General features: G+C 29.6%; 1 protein-coding gene across 1 annotated transcript in view; it reads left to right on the top strand.

Annotated features, from left to right (window-relative positions):
* Positions 1 to 11,005: 11,005 nt before the first annotated feature.
* Positions 11,006 to 16,070, top strand: part of LOC124543653 (octopamine receptor) — a 61,814-nt gene continuing 56,749 nt past the window's right edge. The window contains exon 1 of the mRNA XM_047121913.1: positions 11,006 to 11,250. The gene's annotated coding sequence lies outside the window, so the exon portion shown is untranslated. The remainder of the gene's footprint in view (positions 11,251 to 16,070) is intronic.

The raw sequence follows: 16,070 nt of genomic DNA, 5'->3' as shown, positions 1-16,070 counted from the left end.
GGTATATATTTTATTTAACGCGTATTGGAGCAAAGCAGCAGCAGGAACTAAAAGGAATGAACGGGCTTTAATTTTACTGCTCTCAAGTCGACATTTCTTAGTTGCTAATCTATCAACAGTGTATTAACATAGACATGTACACAATTTGTGTTCTTTATTCAAAGAATCCGTTATTTTCTTTTCAGGGCGTCAATGATCTTTGTTAAGGTTATATTCATTAAAACTCTAATAAATAGTTACTTAACATTCATAATGCTTGTAACAACTACATAATTCGATGTGTGTGTGCATACAAGCAAGTAAGTGGTATGTCATCTAAATAAGTCATTACAAATTTATCTCATTTATATGTATGCACAAGTTTATACAAATGAGTTTCTCCATCTCTCACACGATGGACGCGGCTCTCTCACGGTATGCCTTGGGAGTTGAATTAATTTTATGAAGAGTAATACATGTTTATTATTATTACTTTTTTAATTCTTCATTATTATTTCATTTAACTAACAATAATCAATAGTTCTGATATTATACATTTAGCGGGTGTACCATTACGACGATATTTCTTTATTTGTATGTATTTTGATTGTGAGTTTTATTTTCAGTGTCTAATTTCGCTTAATTAAAACTTAAACAGTAAACATCAAAACATAAGTACTAATTCATTATTATTAAAATAAACTTAAGTACAATTTTTTATGTACTTATAAAGATATATAAGTACTCAAGTTACAAGAATAATAAATAAAAGAATGCAGAATAAAAAAAATGTTGTATTGGTATAATTTTATGCTTCATTGAATATATTATAAAATATTTGAAATTCCTATTATGTTTTCATGTAATTATAGGCCAGGAGGTAACGTGAGTTTCATGAAACTATTTTATATCGACTGAAATTTATAACAATAATTTTACATCCACATAGCGTCAGACACTCCTGTAGCGTTGGAAAAAAAAATACGCTTATAAATCGGTGTCGTCATTAGGACATTTCGTCATTCATCTCTCAGTTTGCATATTTTACTTTAAAAGTAAAGTAAAATAAAATTAATAGCTTGTATATTTCCCACTGCTGAGATAAGGCCTCCTCTTCCATTAAGGAGAGGGTTTGGAACATATTCCAGCACGCTGATCCAATGCGGTATGGTGGAATGCACATGTGGCAGAATTTCAATGAAATTAGACACATGCAGGTTTCCTCACGATGTTTTCCTTCACCGCCGAGTACGAGATGAATTATAAACAAAAATTAAGCATATATATATGCTTGTTGTGTTTTGTTATTCCCGACGTTTCGACTTACGGTCACTGGTAATTGGACATTGCCCAACTATTCAAAATCAACGTGCTATCCGTGGGGTTAATACAACAATTTTTTTTCAATAATTGTGTTGATAGAATTTTATCAACTGGTAGTAAAATAAAGAATAATTCCAATCCACCTTGATTGGAATTATTCTTTATTTATATTATATTATATTTTGTATGTATGTACCTACATAGACATATATTATGTGTGATTTATAATAATTTTCAAGGAAATATTCGGGTTTCTTAATTCGATATTTCGAATACTTTTTAATATATGTATATAATATGAATCCTTTGTTTGTCACTGAACTTTAAAACGGTTTCATTTTAATAATCTTAAATGGATCCTTGAATGATTTTGTTTGAATCTGGTAGGTGTTGATGTGGTTCAAGAATTTTTAAATATAGCAATATATTATCTTACGACATCGCGATGAACAGTTAGTCCGTAAAACATACAAACACCAAAAATACGTAGATGTATTTATAGAAAAAAGTTGTCTCTTTATTTTCTAGAGTTAGTACGACGAAGTAACGTAATACAAGTCTGGTTTCGTTACTTTTAATTATCAATGTGTTGTATAAAAAACATTTGTCTAAAGACTTGAGCGTGACCTAAAAAATCGTTCCTCCAGCAAAGTGACAAGTAGGTCACTTCTTTTGTTATCGTGATGCAAATGTAAAAGACGTTCACATTTAAAGCGATAAACATATTTTAAAACTATTTTCGTATCAAAAAATTTTTACACTCGCGTCTTGTTTGTTATCATTATTTTTTTATGGTATAAGTTGGCGGACGAATATATGGGTTACCTGATGGTATGTGGTCACCAACACCCATAGACAATGACGCTGTAAGAAATATTAACTAATCCTTACATCGTCAATGCGCCATCACCCTTGTGTCAATACTGAGCACTGTTATAAAAATGCTGAAAATGATTTACTGAGTTTCTTACCGGCTTTTCTCGTATAATTTACTCTCTGATTCGGCGGTGGCATGATGATAAAAAAGTTCTTTTGAGCCGACTTGAACAAATACTATTTTTGTTTTTTTTTTTTATTACACACATCGAATCACAATCAATGGCTTATGATCCGTCTAATATAGTCGTAGATTTGGCCCTAACTAATGTTTCTACTTCTAACAAGTAGTTCGACGAAAAAATGGCATACCCTTTTTAAACCGGACATTGATCATTTAAAGGAATAATCGTTTATAGACAAACCTAGTAAAGTGAAAGTAGTACGATAAATCTTTTGCTCGTAGACTATAGTTACACCCACTCCTGGCATAAAATAACCATTTAGCTGGAAGACAAGAGAAAAAAAGGAAATCGGTATAAAAATAAAACGTTTCTAGAATTATTTATATTATATGAATAGTATTTGAACTTCCCAAATAATTACTCGTTCTTGTTTTAATAAGAACATATATTTATTTACATATTTTTCCTATTAATAAATTGAAAGAATTTTTCATTTTTCAATCTTTTGCTGAACGTGTTTGCATTTAATTTCTGAACGTTGATTTAAAGTGAGTGAAAGTTTAAATTATATTCACGTGAGTCTAAAAGAGATATTTAATTGGAAAAAATGTTATATTTTGTTCTGCCAAATCTTTGTTATTTGTATTTTTTTAGAAATAGACGTTATTTATTTCTAGTAAGGCTTCGTGCAAGACCTTTGTCTAAGATATGGTTAAAATTTCATACGGTGTCAATGCCAATGGATAATGGTGGCACTACCAATAAGATGGCTCAATTGCCCTATCAACTACCAATGCTAAAAATATATTTAGTATATTAAATATACTAACAAAATAGTTTTAATTTAACGTTGTAATAAGTCTGTGAAGTTCGAGACTTCTTAGTAAAGGTAATTTTACATCTTACCTAGATGATAGACATTTATTTTTTCAATTTTATTTTATGAGACCAATAACTAATATTATAAAACAAAACAATGATAAAATCTATTTTGAATATACATCTTTTCTGTTTACATCTCTGAATTTATATTTCTAATGAGTAGCTCATTACAGCTCCAGACTGCCTTTGACCTATAGTAATTTGTCTTGGAAATTGAAAGTGTAATGTCAGGCGCAGACTTTCATCTACACCAATCAAATAAAATATAATTTTTTCCTATTTTCATATGAAACTAACAGTTTTAAACTAAAATATCAGTTATAGTTTTTGAAAGATATTTAATTTATATTCATTAGCAGCAATTTTGCTTATAATTTTATGAAATTTTTAGCATAACAAACACTTTAAAATAGTGGTAAATATTTTAATACTAAAATAATATTAATTTTGCCGAAGAAAGAAAATACCAAAATACAACAATTAAACGAGCTATTTTAGGAGATTCTTAGGCGGCTCTTCGTACATTTTCGATTTCATGGCTTTTGAAAAGGTGAACTATTAAACGTTGAAGTGAAGTAATGCGCCTTAAATATCCTGTACACTCTATCTATAGAACGAGCCATGTACTATTCTCTTATGAATATTGTAATGTTTATTTTTAGAAGACACCCACGTCACAGAAAACACTATTTGTCATCCTGTAATTTTCATGTCTGTTCGCATTCTAGAAAAACTCTCGTCATTTTCTTTGTCATAAGAAAAATTAAAATAGGCTGCTATAAAACTGGCCTGGATGTCGACCTTTTCGGTTTTTGTCGTTTTCAGAATGGTCCCGAGTCTCAGCGTCGTATATGATAGTGGTTAACTTTACCATTTTTATCGTGGAAATACCTATATTCAAAATTCTCAAGAACAATTTTCATATCTACGCAGCTACCAGGAAATCATTTCGGACTATTCAACATTCGTTTCATTTCTATAGGCAATTCCAATCGAAGAATGAATAAATATAAACAAACCATAGTTTTACGTATTCCATGACATTTGTTTATAGATCATCTATACGTTCGCTAGTTCGAAGTGTTACTTTTTGAACAAAATAGCTTTACTTACAATAATGCAAAACTCATCCTTAATTTAAATTGCAAAATTCCGATACCAGCTTTCCAACGTTCGAATCGCCATTTTTTCACAAATCCACAATTAATATTATAGATAACGATAATATCAAGCCCTCTAATTTTATCTCGTTAATTCGATGTTAATTATTTGGTTTTTGAATTTTTGTGATTGGAGAAGAGTACACACAATATTTTCGTATTCATAATAGGTCCTAAATTATGTAAATGATACGCTTTCTTTTGTATTATCGTAATCGTTTTCTCATATAACATATCTTCTTATTTTAATCACAGTGGGGCAGATTGCAACACAATACTATACCCGGTAGGACAATAAATACATTGATCTTTTGTTATTACCTCGTGAATATGTCCGGGCAACCGTAAATTTCCACTGTGATACACAATTTATATGTAAAGACGAAAACAATATTATATTCATTCATAAAACATATCTGTTGATACACCGAAATTCTATAATTTTTAAAATATATCTAGAAAATATAGTCCGAAAATATATTTTTGACAGCAAAAGGTTCAATACTTATAATACTTTTAAATTTAATTTTTTTTTTTAATTAATCTTTTAAGAAACGTTTTAATTACATTAATATATGTAAATAAAATGTTACTAAAGATTTTGATATTTTTTGCATAGTTGTCTCAAGTGTTACGTGTAATAACTTATTTTGAAACTTAATTGATGATTAGTATTAACAAGATTTACATCAACAGTTCAAAAGTCACTAAATTTTTACTTTCAATATTTACAAAAAATAAAGTAGAGTTTATTTCATTGCGAGGAAGTGACATCAAACTAAATGTGCCTCTGTCAGAAAATATTCGAATCTAGGAACTGTGTGTTGTTAATTTACTTGTTTGTGTCAGGTTAGATGGTGTCTACGTAAAATAAGAAGTGAGTTGAGATGTCAATCCTTTGTTATCGGAATTTCCTAGTCATAATTTACCAGAAGTAGATGTTATTTTTGCCTAAAATAACACTTTTTTTTTCAGGATCATTGATTTACAACTATGAACCTAATATTTTTACTAACAGTCTAGATATAGAAATTAGAGTAAAAAATAACAAAAAACATCCGAAGTTTGTCAATGTATTGAACTTATTACTTTATTACTTATATTTACACTACACTGCCAAACTTGCACACTGTCACCATGTTTTTTATTTCCATTCTCCACTAGTATTCGTCTGATCGTTTATTTATAGTTTATTTTATTTAACATGTAATTAAAAAAATATGAGATACGAAGAATGTTTTATTATTTTTTGTATAAATTGTGTGTTTAATTATAAACAAATACAATATATTATTTTATTTTTAAAATAACCTATGTTTTCGTACAAATATTATTCGGAATATTTAATAACTCACTCACTCACCTACCTATGTTATTTATCAGGAGTTATTTGGAATGTTCCGGGAAATGGATCGAACGCGACGAGATCGTCGACTGTCTGGAATACAGAACGTATATAATAACATTAAACGCTAACGCAATAATAATACGTATTATTAACTCAATATGGACATTTTTTATTTAACTGTTAATGTACCTATTATGAAATAAAATAGATAATTACTAAATGTTTTTCTGTTACAACATTTCAACACAAAAACAAACATCGTATCCCTTTACAAGAGACATTGATCTGATTATCCTACAGGGTAATGTATAATCATATGTTATTTCATACAATAGTTTTTAAAAGTACAATATGAATGACTGTGAATGTTATCAATCCTGACATGAATGCACAGCCCGCTAACACGTTAGTAAATAAAAAAAACCGGTTTAATACCATAAAAGCTAAACTTTTATCGTACCAGTACAGCTATACAGGTTTATCGGGGATCGGATGAAACTGAAACTTTGTCGTCCAGGCTATAGAGACAAAATAAGTTGTAGATTAATGAATATCTATAAATTATCAATAAAATATACATTTACTTTATTGATAATGCTTGCTTTTTTGCTACATAATTGAAACTTGAAGTAGCTACTTATTTTAATTTTCTTAGAACGTTGTCTGGAATCTATAAAAATAGTAGTTATAAAATTCGGTACTGACCACTGAACACGTTCGTGAAATTTCGGGTTTCATAGGATACACATATCAATATTACGTACCACTTATAATATAGTCGATAAATATAGTATAAGTATGGCATAAGTCGATAAGTATCCTACTTGAAACAGAGTGAATGCTTACAGAATGATAACACTAGACAACAAAAAAAAAAAAAATCCCCAGAGATCTGATTGGGTGATTCTGAACTACCATGTTATAGAAACGTTAGAACCGGAAATAAAAGATCTCAGTCACGTATAGTTTTAGAGAAATTGATTATTAATTTCAACAATTTTTTGTAGTTCTTTTAAAGTAAATGTGTTAATAAGACTTTAATAAAAAAAAACTTTTTTCGTCCTTTTGGCTTGTCTGTCGTAAGAAGAGGTCGGTGTCTCTCTAAACAAGAATCAAACAGTAGTCTGCAAGCATTGCAGTGGTCCATTTTCCCTGGTAACGCTTTTCTATTGATGCAATATCTTGGTGGAAGCGCTCATCGCGCTCATCCCTCAATGCATCTAGATTTTCTTCAAAGGAAAGTCTAGATATGAGTGCAAAAAGTGCATCTTTAATGACACATTGCAACCCAATTTTTTATAAGCATCTAACATTTGATTTATAAGGCTTTTTTGCAGAGGCGATCGTTTATTTTCAGTACAGTATTTCGTGTACTTGGCTTGCAATCCTAAAAGTAACGCAACCACTTTCAAGTCAGGACATATTGCCCATGTATGTTCACTATATTCTATCTATTTTATTTAATAACTGCTTTAAGACGTAAGTTTCTTTAAGATTTACACCACATGCAAAAGCAATAGGTGGAAATAGGTTTCCATTGTGCAGAAACACGGCTTTTAAGCGGTTTTAGATGAATCCATAAAAAACTTCTATTCATCTGCTGCATGCTGGTGAAAATTCCTGCTGCATGCTGGCCAAATTAAGCTAATTAACCAACGACATCATTGCAATAAATTAAATCTCCATCTTTGGAATAGAAATCCGCGTACGAATTATGTTACGGTATGCAGTAATGCAGACGTTGGGTTGCAGAAGATTCCTTTGCTTTAATCTTAGACCTATTACTTCAGATTTTTCCTTAGGCAAATCTAAGTTTCTAACAAAGTTGTCAAGCTCAGATTGGCTTATCAAATATGGTGATTTAGATGTACTTACCTCTTGGAAGTCGTCACCTTCATATAATACGCTATGAATTTTTCCCGGGAAATTTTGAGTGGTGCCTAGTGAAATTAATCTGTTCCGTAATTTACCTTAATTTTTGTTGTTTGTTTTAATTGTTACACCTGTAAACGCTACAATTATGCGATATTAGATACATCATTTAATTCCATTGCTTCAGTTTGATAAAGAAATTAACAAGTTTTAAACAATGTAATACAATTTTGAGTCCTTATTTTATGGCATTGCTCTTATTGCTGATAATATTTGTTCATCAACTTTTAACATCATTTAGGCATTACCTTAAATTGAAGATATCATATCTGATTGAATATTTCAATCCCGGCAGTGCCGTAAATGGCCTTTTCTCGCCATGTGCGAGCTTCTATAACCGCGCCCTATTTAAGCAGATCCTTTGCCTATTTTACTTTCGCACTCACTAAAACTTAAACGCAGTTTCACTATTGCAAATGCGTTGTCAATTAATACTATATAATAATATAGTGTTAATAGATAAACACTAAACACAAATACGCTCGTGCGCTGCCAAAAAAATGAGCGCGATATATGCTTTTAATGATACTAGCATGTAAGTACGTTTGTTTTGGAATCGAGTACCTACTAGGGGCTCAGCGGAATCTTAACAAAAGCAAAACGGCAAAATAATATTCCTGCCCAGTCTGTCTATTCTTACGCCCCCGAGAGTCTACGCCCTGTGCCTGGGCACCGGTGGCACCGCCCTATTTACTCCACTGAATCCCGGTCATTCTCTGTGTAGACTCTTAATCTGCATATTATATTATGTTTAAGTGCAAGATTGTAAGACCAAATACAAGTTAACTTCATACTCCTTCAATATCTTAAGGCTAATCCGATATGATAGTAAAAGCTTAAGTCCAGGATCACTGACTTAAATATTTTCAACTTCAAGCGGCCGTTAAAAATATATATATCTTTTTATATAAACGCGATCAGGCTGTGATTTCATGACTTAGGATTTGTGGTTATATAATTTAGTCTCTAGGCTAAGAAAGTAGTTTAATTTTTATGTTAAGGTAATGAGAAAAGTAGGAGAGCTGAGATGGCCCAGTGAACGCGTGCATCTTAAGCGATGGTTGCGGGTTCAAACCCAGGTAAGCACCTCTACATACATGTGCTTAATTTGTGTTTATAATTCATCTCGTTCTCGGCGGTGAAGGAAATCATGGAGAGGAAGCATGTGTCTAATTCCATCAAAATTTAGCCACATGTGCATTACACTAACCCGCATTGGAACACCGTGGTGGAATATGTTCCAAACCTTCTTCTTAATGGAAGAGGAGGCCTAATCCCAGCAGCGGTAATTTACCGGCTTACTTTACTTTTACTTTTAAGGTAATAATAAAAATTCAATGATAATGAATAATGTCAAATTTTCGGTCATCACAAAAGAGAGATTTGTTAAATATTTTATAGAATCATATGATATATTACACAAGCTATGTGGTTTGTGTTTATTGGCGCTATAATAAATATTCTTTTTTACTTTAACTAGTGTCGAGTATGAACGATATTATATTATTAAATACTCGGGATAAATAAAGCTATTTAATGAAAGTATTTTAATTTGTTTTGATTGAAATAAAATTATTATAATATTAAGATTAACATGGTAAAAATCTGAAAGGTATGCAGATTCAAAGTAAAAGTAGACTTCAACAGGAGTTTTGAAATAAATTGATTGTGTTTTGTTAGTTTATTAAAAGAAGGAAATGAAACTGCACTGACATAAGGTTTACGTAGAGGCAGTTCCCGGTATTAAAAACCCTGTTTTAAAGAAAGTAAAATTAATGAATCTATATTATTACTGAGAGCATTATTACTATTATTAATACGGTATAAATTATATGTATATCATATAATTTTCTATGTTTAATAATGATATCGTGTAAACCCCGGCAAGGTTGCTAGTACTATATAATCCTAGGGAAATATTATGCGCTAAGAATATTAATGTCACTTATATTTTATGATTCATATCAAGTTTATTATTATTATTTAATACATTGAAAATACGTTAAAATTATACGTTCATTGTGTGACACTAAATAACAACGATGTGTATGTTAATATGACACCGCTTTATATCGTCTCGGGAATTATAATATGCCGAGAAGTGTTAAGAGCCATCATGATCCAGTGGTTAGAACGCGTGCGTCTGATCCGATGATTGCGGGTTCAGACCCAGACAAGCACCCGTGGTGCTTGTCTGGGTCTGAATGTTAATGGTCTGAATGTCTAATATTCATGCTTAATTTGTGTTTATAATTCATCTCGTGCTCGGCGGTGAAGGAAATCATCGTGAGGAAACCTGCATGTGACTATTTTCATAGAAATTTTGCCACGTGTGTATCCCATCCAACAGCATTGGAACAGCGGGGTGGAATATGTTCCAATCTTCTCCTCAAAGGGAGAAGAGGCCTTAGGCCAGAAGTTTGAAATTTACCATTGATTTATAAAACTAATTACAGGCGATTTTTATGAGTAGCAGTAATAAATTTTATATTAAATTTAACATAGCTAGACATAGGCAATAGGTTAACTCAAAAAATCGAAGCAAGTATTTAATCTGCGATTATTAACTGGTAATTTTTATTGGGGAGTAAGATCTCCTCTCACATTTTAGATGAAGGTTTAATTAATAAAAGTAGAAGTAAAAATATGAATAAACGTTAAAATGGATGCACTTGTGCAAGTTAATTTTTATTTTTAATACAACTCGAATAATAATTATGCTTCATGAGGTCGTTATAAATGATAAAATGTCTTTTATTTAATAAAACCACTCTCCCTGTGTAAGCTACTTTAGTATTACACTTCTGGTCAGAAAGTATTAATTTAAAAGTTTTGTTTACGAACTATACGGTGCGCAAAAAGTTGAATGTCAAAAGCAGAACCAACTTCCATTCTAAGCTAGATTGTATGTCCCTTAGATTATAATATGATTTATTTTATATTTATATTTTCATTTATTTAAAATAGTTCTAACAATGCATTATTTACTTTATATAAAATGAATTTAATAAAAAAACTCCAACTATTACAATTAAGAAACTAAAATATCATGAAATCCTTGTTTAGGTACACATCTTACATATACCTGTTATAAAGTTTAGAAAACGATCTTATTTATAAAATTTGAAGAGTGTTGTAGTGTATGGTATGACTTATATTACAAACGAGTTATGTTTCTTCTAAAAACGAGCTAAAACAAATTAATGAAAAAGGAGAAATTAGTTATTAATATTATTAGGAAAACAAAAAAATGTATTCATTAAAAGGCAATAAATATTATTTTGTCAAGTATCCAACGTAGTCGTCGCTTGTTCTACGGCGTAGAGCTCGTAACGTTAGTTGATAACTGAGCGCTACGCTGTGCACACGTCATCAGTTACACTACGAAAGTGGCTGCGGAACTGCCTTCGAACTTTACGTATTTCAAATTTACGTTCTGTGTTTGATATTATAGAACAATAAAATATTAAATGTTAGATTTTATCTATTTAAAATAACTTAAAAAAATATATATAAAAAAAGGTGGCAACGGAACTAAAAATTATTTGGATTTTAATAGAGTGTCATTGAAAATGATTACTTTATTTATCGAACTTTTACTAAAAAGAAGATTAAAGTGAATGAGGTAAGTTTTAAATAAATAAAAAAAAAAAAACTTTTAACGTATTATTTTTATTAGAAAAATGATTATAGATGGAAAAATAAAATACATAGTAAAGACGAACTTTATCATTTATTAATGTATTAATACTTTTTCCATTATAACAGAATAATAGTTTCTAATAAAAATGATTATAGACGGAAAAATAAAATACATAGTAAAGACGAACTCACTCATTTACTAATGTATTAATACTTTTCCATTATAACAGAATAATCGTTTCTAATAAAAATGATTATACATGGAAAAATAAAATACATAGTAAAGACGAACTTTATCATTTATTAATATATTATACTTTTTCCATTATGACAGTATAATCGTTTTCATAACCAATTTTATAGAATAATTGAAATACTGACAAAATCTTGACTCTATTGTCGAGCCGAGATTGAATAGTGAAAATAGGTCAAGTCGATGCCAGATCAAGAAACGAAAAATTGCATCCGATTTCTTTTGAAAGGTTTTATCTCGTCAACATCATGGGATATTAAGATCAATTACGAATATTGTAGTCGATAATAGGCTAGATATTTTGTATTGCAACTTGGATTATTAAGCTTTAAGTTTAATTGGTAAAAATAATTGATAATACGACACAGTATTAGTCTTTCTCGACAATTCATGCAAGCCATATTATAATTATAATAGCTAGTAAATATTTAAGAAACGATAAAAGTAAACTTAGTAATAACTGAGTTTCTTACTAGTTCTTCCCTCAAAAATTTTTATCCATAACCGGTAGTATACGTAGCTACGTACGTAGCATTCGTAGCTTCTAAACATTAATCTTATTTTTGAATTTTACAGAATATGTAAGTAGAATGTGTAGGCTTATATCCATCCTGTTATTTATGTAAAAATATCTTATTTTTAATAAATTTCATATTTAATTTAAGATTTTGCTTTGAATTTGATATAACGCAATAAACATATATTTTATTATTATTTTTTACAAAAAAAAATACTTTCATTCCTAGTGCTTGGCATTTATTTTAGGATAGATGATATTTAAAAAACAATTGAATTCTTGTCTCATTGCACATTAAGTACCTCAATACGATGTTATTCATTCATTGTGTCATACTTGGATAAAACTACAAGGTATTATTTATTCATTCAAACCACATGCTCTGTTCCCATTCAATATGATTGATTGAATTTTAATCGATTCACAATATCCGTAAGCATTCGAGTATTATTTGCATATGAAATAAATGTTTTTCAACAAGTTCTGTCAATAGTGTGAAAAGCGAGTCTTTTTTTTTATGGAAAAAGATACAATGTTTGACAGCTTGTTAAATAACGTGCTTCTCGGGTTCTACGCATAAAAATACTTATTATGTTCCTACGTTCCAAATGTTTTTATTATATTGTATGTAAATATTCTCCAATTATTATTATATTTTGCTAGAAAAATCTTGTGAGAAATTAATTCTTTTGTACCTTTTATTAATAATAACTTCTTTGTCTATATTTCTTTAATGTGAAAACTAATGAACAAATACATTACGGACAGCTTACTTTCGAAGCATTTCTTTTTGATGTTAAATGTTTTATAAATATGCCATTATATAATTGTAGGCGCAGAAGAAAATATCAAATGAAGTCTTACGATAATAGTTATTAAATATCGTACTTTTACGGCACAGTAATACTTGAGTAAGGTCAAGAATAATTAAGTAAGTTTATTATTAACGACTCAAGGTATTGTCGTCAAATGTTATTGTGAATCGCGAACTTGAAGGTAGAGATACCGTTTTGTATTCTTATCGATAGTTAGAGTATTCTTTCTATTCCTGATAAACAAAATCACTTTCTCAGTTTTAAAATTTATGACATTTTCGCGACCGAAAATATGTCAAAAGATTTTTCGATCTGATTTTATTTAACTTACGTTCAAGATTTACACTTGTCTGTTTGTGAAATTTTGAGATACATTTTTAGTAAAATAAATCCTTTTGTGAAATATTTGACGAATAGAATTTCGGAGTTACGTAACATTTTACAATTTATCGTAGAAGAGTCTACGAAAAAATGCCTATGGTAGAAAGAAATAAGAACGAATTAAGAACGTGAACAATTAATAAATGTTACGTTATATTTTAAGCTTTGTATATCAAGTCGAATGTTCTTTATTAATAAATGAATACTTTATTTTGATAAAGATTTTTAAGATATTTTATCAATCTGTAAGGTTATATCAATATGTAAATAGTTTACTTAATATTATAATAATATGTTGACAGTATTATGTGCATAAATTGTCAAAGATCGACAGAGACAGATGGCACAAATAAAGGGGACCTTAATGGCCTAAATAATATGAAAGATGGATGGTTTGACCGTCAGCCATGTCCACTTAATGAAATTTATAATTGATGTTTTAATTAATAGTAATTGAATATAAATTTCCGTCCTCTCAATTTATTAATTCCCGTTATTAATATTAGAAATGCTGTAGTCGAATAAAAATATTATCACATATTAAGCATATCTTTCTGCTCAATAACGTTTTTCGTATTTAAACACCAATTGTGGTGATATTACTTGAAGTACATATAAGACGAGATGAACAGTGGTGATGTGTATCCATCAACCCGCATTAAAGTAGAGTTTCGGAATAAGCTTCAACTTCTGACTTCAAGGCTGAGCAGTCCTTAGCCCAGTAGTAAATTTGAAGGATATTTTTTTAACTTTGCTTTTATTTTATTTTAAGCATCAAGGTCAAATCTACGAAAATCATTTAGCTAAATGATCCTTAATCATTAAATACTGATATTGGTATAATCGGTAAAACGATTCTTTAAAAACGGAACTGTATTTTTGTTCATAAATTGATTTTAAAATAATAATGCAAAATAAATTATATCAGATATACTGTTGGTATGACTTTTATTCTGTGGCATTTTCCTATCTTCATTTCCATGATTAAGATTTAAAAAATTAATTGAAAAAAATTCAACTTAGAATTTAACATCATAGGATCGTTCTAACTTATTATGTAAGTAATTCTGTATATATCTTCAATACAAAGCTTAGAATTTGCCTTTGTAGAACTGACACCAGTAATTCTATAGAGAAACAGATTACTAGTTCTAATTGGGAAAGGGTGTTTATTCAAAATCTTATTCAAGTAGGATTTCAGGCTAACAAACATAATTTAGACTCGAGTCTATGCTCAACGCGAGTCTACCATCGATATGCATAGTGAATTGTACCCAGAGTCGGCTTAATAGGTAGGTAGGTAGCTATTTTAGTCAGAATTAGTGGTTATTGTTGATGTGTTATGTAAATTTATATAATAACTCTTTTATTGTTTTCATACTCATCGATCACTAATAATATAGAAGCGTAAGTTTCAGTAAATAGATGTCATTTTGTTACTCTTTCACATAAAAATCATTGAACGGGTTTGCATGAATTTTCGATCAAAGATATCAAGAACGGATGTAAGGAATGAGTTACACTACTTACAGTAGAAATATAACTGAATATTTATTACATTCACGTTAGCCAGTTACTTATTTCCGAAATAATGTGAAGAAAAAGAAGCCACATATAAAAAAAATGTTGCATCGATAGGTGGACTCTCAGATGGTAATGGTCACAACTGATCTCTATGTGTAGAGATTTGCACCGTGTGACAATAGATTTATATTTTACTGCTTGCCGGCCGCAGCTTCGCTTTGTCCGTTCACTCCAAGGTTTGCTTCATACCATATTTGGTCGTGAAAGAGCGACAGACAGACAGACAGCATTACTTTCACGTTTATAATATTAATATAGATTACATAATAATAATAATCAAAGCGCTAACATTATTTGAAACTGTTACGTCCCTGTAGTTAAAATATCTTTCTCATGCATCTATCAAGAACACAACTATACCAAGTACCGTTGCTTATGGGTACCATATGTGATGATGGAATCCTACCTAATGCACACACTTGCACAAAGTCCTACCACCTACAACTTGCAATATTGAATTTAAAAATAACTATTGAATTATATAACATACAACTCGTCTTGTTAAAGCAATTTGTAGTTGAATCTGTTCAATATTGTGATGAACAGTAGAATGAATCTCATTAAAAAATTCAGATGAAGCATACATTTTATATTTCTGTGAAAATATTTTATTGAGTCGATTCTGAAGTTTTAATGGAACATAAAATACGTGAATCTAAATTATAATGTGACGACACTATTGTATTTCGTAGACCAGTTTTATTGCTATAGCAGTATTCAAATTGATGCCTAAATCACCTAAAAGTCTGCGTTGTAGAAAAAAACATGCTAATGTAAAAAAAGGTTTCTCAAATATTCGTTTTCAAAAATGGAATAATTTTTAACAGATTGATATTTTAGGACATTACTTTTAGACATACCTTGTATGATAACAGCACCAGAAGCAACACTGTGCTGCTGCAATCAAACAGATTTATTTTCGATAATAATAAGAATAATATAATAAATAAATAAATAAATTAATTAAGAGGAATATCAAAATTTAAAAAAAACCATGTTAAATATACAGTAGGGTTTATGTTTAACAAGTGCAATCTTTTCAATAATTATTGCCAACGTATACTTTATATCGTATTATATACGATATAAAGTATACGTTATCGTAATCTTTATATTCATGAGTTTGTACTACGGATTTCTAGTACTACATAGTATGTATAAAATGTTAAATTCCACTATAATGTAAATATTTATTTATTTTATCTTTATGTTTATTGACTATGAATCCATTTATGTGATAATTATAAATTATA

This window comes from Vanessa cardui, chromosome 3 (genome assembly GCF_905220365.1).
Source record: "Vanessa cardui chromosome 3, ilVanCard2.1, whole genome shotgun sequence".
In the NCBI taxonomy this organism is placed as follows: domain Eukaryota; kingdom Metazoa; phylum Arthropoda; class Insecta; order Lepidoptera; family Nymphalidae; genus Vanessa; species Vanessa cardui.
The sequence above is the reverse complement of the archived record's forward strand: the minus strand, read 5'-3'. Positions and strand labels throughout refer to the sequence as shown.